The sequence below is a fragment of the Ictidomys tridecemlineatus genome, chromosome 9 (genome assembly GCF_052094955.1).
Source record: "Ictidomys tridecemlineatus isolate mIctTri1 chromosome 9, mIctTri1.hap1, whole genome shotgun sequence".
In the NCBI taxonomy this organism is placed as follows: Eukaryota; Metazoa; Chordata; class Mammalia; order Rodentia; family Sciuridae; genus Ictidomys; species Ictidomys tridecemlineatus.
Genome location: NC_135485.1, coordinates 113,012,721 through 113,018,732, shown reverse-complemented (window position 1 = coordinate 113,018,732; position 6,012 = coordinate 113,012,721). Strand labels below are relative to the sequence as shown.

General features: G+C 36.2%; 1 non-coding gene across 1 annotated transcript; it reads left to right on the top strand.

Moving 5' to 3' along the window:
• Nucleotides 1-3,665: 3,665 nt before the first annotated feature.
• On the top strand, nt 3,666-3,769 carry LOC120892637 (U6 spliceosomal RNA). Its single transcript, XR_005737424.2, has one exon. It is a non-coding gene; the product is annotated as a U6 spliceosomal RNA (small nuclear RNA).
• Nucleotides 3,770-6,012: the final 2,243 nt, after the last annotated feature.

Here is a 6,012-nt window from a genome sequence, read left to right as displayed (position 1 = left end):
TTATAGAATGGTATCTAAGTTAAGTCTCAGACTGAGAAGGGAATTGGTCGTTGAAACTAGTGAAGGGATGACTGTTCTGGACAGAGGGGACAGAAGAACAAAGGTCCTAAGGAACAACTTGGCATTTTGGAAGAACAGGGAGAAGACCAGTGTGGCTCTAGTATACAATACCTTGAGGGAGGGAAAGAACTACCATAAGAAATAAATTAAGAAATAAATAGGTGAAGGAGACGGAGGCCTTACATTTTATATTTAATGAACCTCTACTTGGGCATTTGAAACAGAGGAGTTCAAGGATGTGGTTTAGGCTTTAAATCACCTTGGTTAATGTACAGAGAATAGGTAGAATGGGCCATTGAGAGACTGACAGAGATTATGGTAGATGAGATTTAGGTAGAGGATGACAGACTCCCGTGATAGCACTGAAGGTGAGAAAAGCAGAGCGAGTAGAAAGCTTAAAGGCAAATGATTAACTCATTTTGACATTTTTTTTAGTTATCCAGGGCCAGGGACAACTATTCAGAATCCAGTGCATTTAATAACCTCTTTAGAGACTGATGCTTGTATTGATGACTCTCAAATTATAGTAACAACCTTGAGGATTGTGTTGGGTTGAGAGTCATTTTTCATGAATTTTCTGGAATTTTCTTTCTTTTTCAACTTCTAATTGCAATATGATATGCATATAGACAAGTGCATATATCCTAAGAACATTACTGCTCAAGTAATGTTCACAACCAGAACATATCTTTGTATCCAGAATCCAGGTCAAGAAATAGAACATTAGTAATCCTAGGAACCCCATCATACTGCCTTCCTGTCAAGGCTTCCTCCCAAGGGCAGTCTCTATGCTGACTTTGAATAACATAGTTCTAACTATCCTTACACTTGATAAATATAAAATCATTGCATAAATATGCATTATTTTATGTTTGGCTTCTTTGATCCAACATTATGCTTGTGGGTTTTCCATATTATTGCACATAGTTATGGATAATTCATTTTATTCCATTCTGTAATTATACCTAATTTATGAATTTATTCTTCTGATGAATGTTGAGGTAGTTTCCACTTTGAAGCTATTATAAGCAGTGCTACTGTGAACTTTCTAGTACATATCCTTGGTGATGACCTTGTCTTTTGATGGAACATTTTGGTAACTAAATTACAATCAAGTTATTGGGGGGGGTGCTGAGGTATAGTGCTTGCCTTGCATGCACAAAGCCCTGGGTTTGATCCCCAGCGCACACACACACGAAAAAAAGTTATTTTTTTTAATCTGCTCATCATTGATGAGTATCATGTATTGCAATATTTCAGACATTTGGATCTTGGTGCAGATAATGAAGGACTTTGCTTTCACGAAGGTAAAATTGGGGGCAATAAGGAACTGTTGATATGGGAAATTTTACTCTTGGAAGTATAAAATATTCTGAACTATCCATGAAGGGTTTTTTTCCTTAATTTTTTATTTGTTATTTTTAGTTATGCATTATAGTAGAATGTATTTTGACATATTATACATATGTGGAATATAACTTCCCATTCTTATGGTTGTACATGATGTGGAGTTACACTGATCATGTATTCATATATGAACATAGGAAAGTTATGTCTGATTCATTCTACTGTCTTTTCTATTCCCATTCCCCCTCCCTTTCCTTCATTCCCCTTTGTCCAATCCAAAGTACTTCTATTCTTCCCTTACCACTCCCCTGCCCTTTATTGTGTGTTATCATCCACATATCAGAGAGAATTGTTCTTTGGTTTTGGGGGATTGGCTTATTTCACTTAATAAGATAGTCTCCAGTTCCATCCATTTAACTGCAAATGGCATAATTTCATTCTTCATTATGGCTGAGTAATATTCCAGTATGTATATATACCATATTTCTTTATCCATTCATGTGTTGAAGGGCTGTTGAAGGTTAGTTCCATAGTTTAGCTATTGTGAATTGAGCTGCTATAAGAATTGATGTGGCTGTGTCACTGTAGTATGCTGATTTTAAGTCCTTTAGGTATATATCACAGAGAGGGATAACTGGATCAAATGGTGTTCCATTCCAAGTTTTCTGAGGAATCTCCATACTGATTTCCAGAGTGTTTGCATCAAGTTGCAGTCCCACCAGCAATGTATGAGTATACCTTTTCCCCCACATCCTTGCCAATGTTTATCATTATTTGTGTTCTTGAAAATTGCAGGGGGGTAGGGAGCATGGGGGCAGGAAAGATGGTGGAATGAGATGGACATAATTACCCTAAATACATGTATGATTGTACGAATGGTGTGACTCTACTTCATATACAACCAGAGAAGTAAAAAAATTCTGCTCCTTTTGTGTACAACAAATTGAAGAACTTTCTGCTGTCATATATAACTGATTAGAACTAATAAAATAAATAAAATAAATTATAAAAAATAAAAATATTTTTTTTTAAAAAAGAAAATCGCCGTCTGACTGGAATAAGATGAAATCTCAGTGCGGTTTTACTTTGCATTTCTCTAATTGCTAGAAATGTTGAATGTGTTTCCACGTATTTGTTGACTGATTATACTTCTGTGAAGTGTCTATTCAGTTCTTTAGCCCATTTATTTATTGGGTTATTTGTTTTGCTTTTGGTGTTAAAGTTGTTTTGAGTTATTTGTATATACTGGAGATTAATATTCTATCTGTTGTGCAGGTAGCAAAGATTTTTCTCCCATTCTGTAGGCTCTCTCTTCACGTTCTTGATTGTTTCCTTTGCTGTAAAGAAGCTTTTAAATTTGATACCATCCCATTTATTAATTCTTTATTTTACTTCTTGTGCTTTAAGAGTCATGTTGAGGAAATTCAATTCCTAAGCCAACATGTTAGAGATTTGGGTCGGGGCCTACTTTTTCTTCTAATAGGTGCAGGGTCTCTGGTCTAATGTCTAGTCCTTGATCCATTTTGAGTTGAGTTTTGTGCAGGGTGAGAGATAGATAGTCCCTGGAGTTTTGACCTTCTTTTTAAGTTCTTGCAAACTGCATGACCAGCATCTGAGAACATTGAGGCTTTTCTACATCATTTTACTATAATGGACCATAATCCATAGTCATACAATAAACAAAGTCAGTGGGACTGTCTTTAGAATATCTTTGATACTGGTATAGTCCTCAGAATTACATTGGAAAACATACCATTCCATATCCTACCACAGTTGATTAAAACCAGGGGGACCTGCTCAGTGGTAGAGCACTTGCTTAGGACTTGGGATGTAAGCCCCTGGGTTTCATCCCCAGCATCAGGGAGATTGGGGTGAGGAAAAATAAAGCCAGCAGTTTACTTCTTTTACATACTTCGTGATATATATATATCTTTTTTTTTTTTTTGGTAGTGGGGATTGAACCCAGAGGCACTTAACTACTGAGCTAACCCCCAGCCTTTTTTATTTTTTATTTTGAGACACGGTCTCAGTAACATACTAGATTCTCCCTAAATTGCTGAGGCTGGCCTCAAACTTACAATCTTGTGATCCTCCTACCACAACCTGCTGAGTTGGGATTCCTGGCAAACACCACCCCACCCTAGACTTCTAGTTTTTCAATCTCTAAATCATAGTTAAATATATTACAAGGAGAATTCACCAGAGGTTGCCTTGACAGGACAAATCACTGCACAACATCTAAAAGAATCAAGTGGGAGCTCACTTTGGCAAGACATATACTAAAATCAGAATAATACAGAGAAGATTAACATGGCCATTGAGCAAAGATGACATGCAAATTTGTGAAGCCTTTCATGTTTTCTATCATTTAATAAAAAATATATGCATAAAAAAATGTTAAGTAGATATAGCACTCTACTCCTTCATTCAGCTGAGCTCCTATTGCCTGACCTAGGACAATAGCATGTATTTTTCTGTGATTTAGGCTGCTCTATCCTGAATTGCTAGCCCAGATGTCTCTTCTGTCTCACCAGAATGATTGCTAAAACATTAACACAGAATGTTTAAATCATGTTCTTGGACCCAATTAAACTTGAAATGATTTTACTTTTAAATGAATATTGCATTCCCTACATGTAATTTACCTCTACAAATATGAAACAAGTAAGTTTCATCCAGTATCAATGGCACAGAGATGGGATTCTCTTTCCATTTCCACCTTTGATAATCTCATTTGATCTTATTCAAATATTTAATTCCACCAAGCACCAGTTTCTCATCACAATTACCTATTGTGAAGGTAATTATGTTTTGTAAATTAATTTTTCAAAAAAGATGATAAACAAAAATTCCTTTTTGTTATCTAAATTACAAAAGCTCAAAATTAGGGAAATAAAATATTATATATAAAAAATACAATAAAATATGATATATAAAAAATCATTCTTAGCACTGTTAGCCAAATATTTCTTACTCTTTACCACTGAGGAAGTTCCCAGACTCCTTATATGTGGTGCCAGGGGAGAACAGGGGGCCTGTGGCTAGTTCTGGTCAAACAATTTTGAGTGGAGGTAAAAGGTCTTTGCTAACTAATAGAACTTAATATCCCTGTTCAAGACCTTCAGAAGCTTCCTTTCTTCTGTCATTGTAACTAACAATGTTTCAAATGGTGGCTGCTCCTTCAATCTGGGTCCCTAGGTATCAATGAAGAAGAGAATCTCACAGCCAACTCATGATGGCCATGGAGTGTGAGCAAGAAAAAAAACTTTGTTGTTTCAAGACTCCAATATTTCTATGTTATTTATTTCTGCATCTTTACCTTTAACTTTACCTAACATGTCTCAACTGATACAGACATTAGCTCCAACTTAAAATCATCTGCTTGAATTTTTCTTGGGACAATTACAATCTAAGAAGAAAAACAAATTGTTTTTCCATGCTGAAGGTAGAATCCGAGTCCTGGCACATGCTACTAAAAGGAATTTTCACACATTCACTCAATAAATATTTGTGAAGTTCCTATAACATTAGGCAGTATATTAGGCCCTGGATTTATAGCAATGAAGGAACAATGTAAAGATTGTCTACTCTCCTGAAAATTGAAAGGGGCAAAGAGAAATAATTAGCTTGTATCTAAGTATGATGAATTCTACGATTGGAAAAGTATGGTGTTATTATTCACTCGTTGAATATTATACAAGACTGCCAAGAAAGAACAGGGAAGGAAGGAACAAGTCTCCAGCTCTTGAGAAGTATTTTGGAAACACAGAAAAATGTTCCTTATATTTGAGCCCCTGAAGGGCTCCAGCATTACTTTTGACCAATGTAGGGCTACAGGAAAGTAATTAATTTCTCTGAGTTTTTGTTTTATCATCTATAGAGCAGCACACTAAATATAACCTGTTCTGGCTGACTTACAAATTGCTCCAAGAACTCAACTAGGCAGAGAATAAAGTGTCCCCTAAAAATAAACAGTGTTATAACTCTTTGAAGATTTTATAGTGCAACAAAGGAGCCTATAAACATACAGTTTAAAAAATATTGGAAGCCCTATAAAACAACATACAAAGAAATTGGACATTAATATTGTATCCTTTATGATAGTAGAAGCAAATGTGACTCCATTTTGTTTTATGACTTCATCCTGTAAAACAACCATGCCAAGTAGAAGGGTCATGACTGGGGCAAGATGTTCTTTTCCTTTTGCTATAGAAACCTTTAAGAACACAGAACTACCTAATGGGGCTCTGTTTCTGTAACTGGTGTGACTGGACTGTGATTGGTTAGGCTTCCCTCCGCTTGACTGCACTGTCCAGCTTCTGTAACCTGGCTTGCTTGCATTGGCTGGACCCCCGAACATCCCTTTTGCAGTTTTCAGGCTTATAAGGAGCGCCCTTGCAATTGTTTGGGGCTGATCAGGGGAACAGTTTTATGTTCTGGTCAGCCACCACGGGTGTGCTTCAATAAAGGTTTGATTCGATTATATGTGAGTGGTCTGGAAGTCAGTTTATGAAACCCTGAGATGAAGCTTTAACTATAACACTTCTAGCTATGGAAAATGGCACTGAGTTACGCAAGGAAAATTATACCTTTAAGTATCTAAAA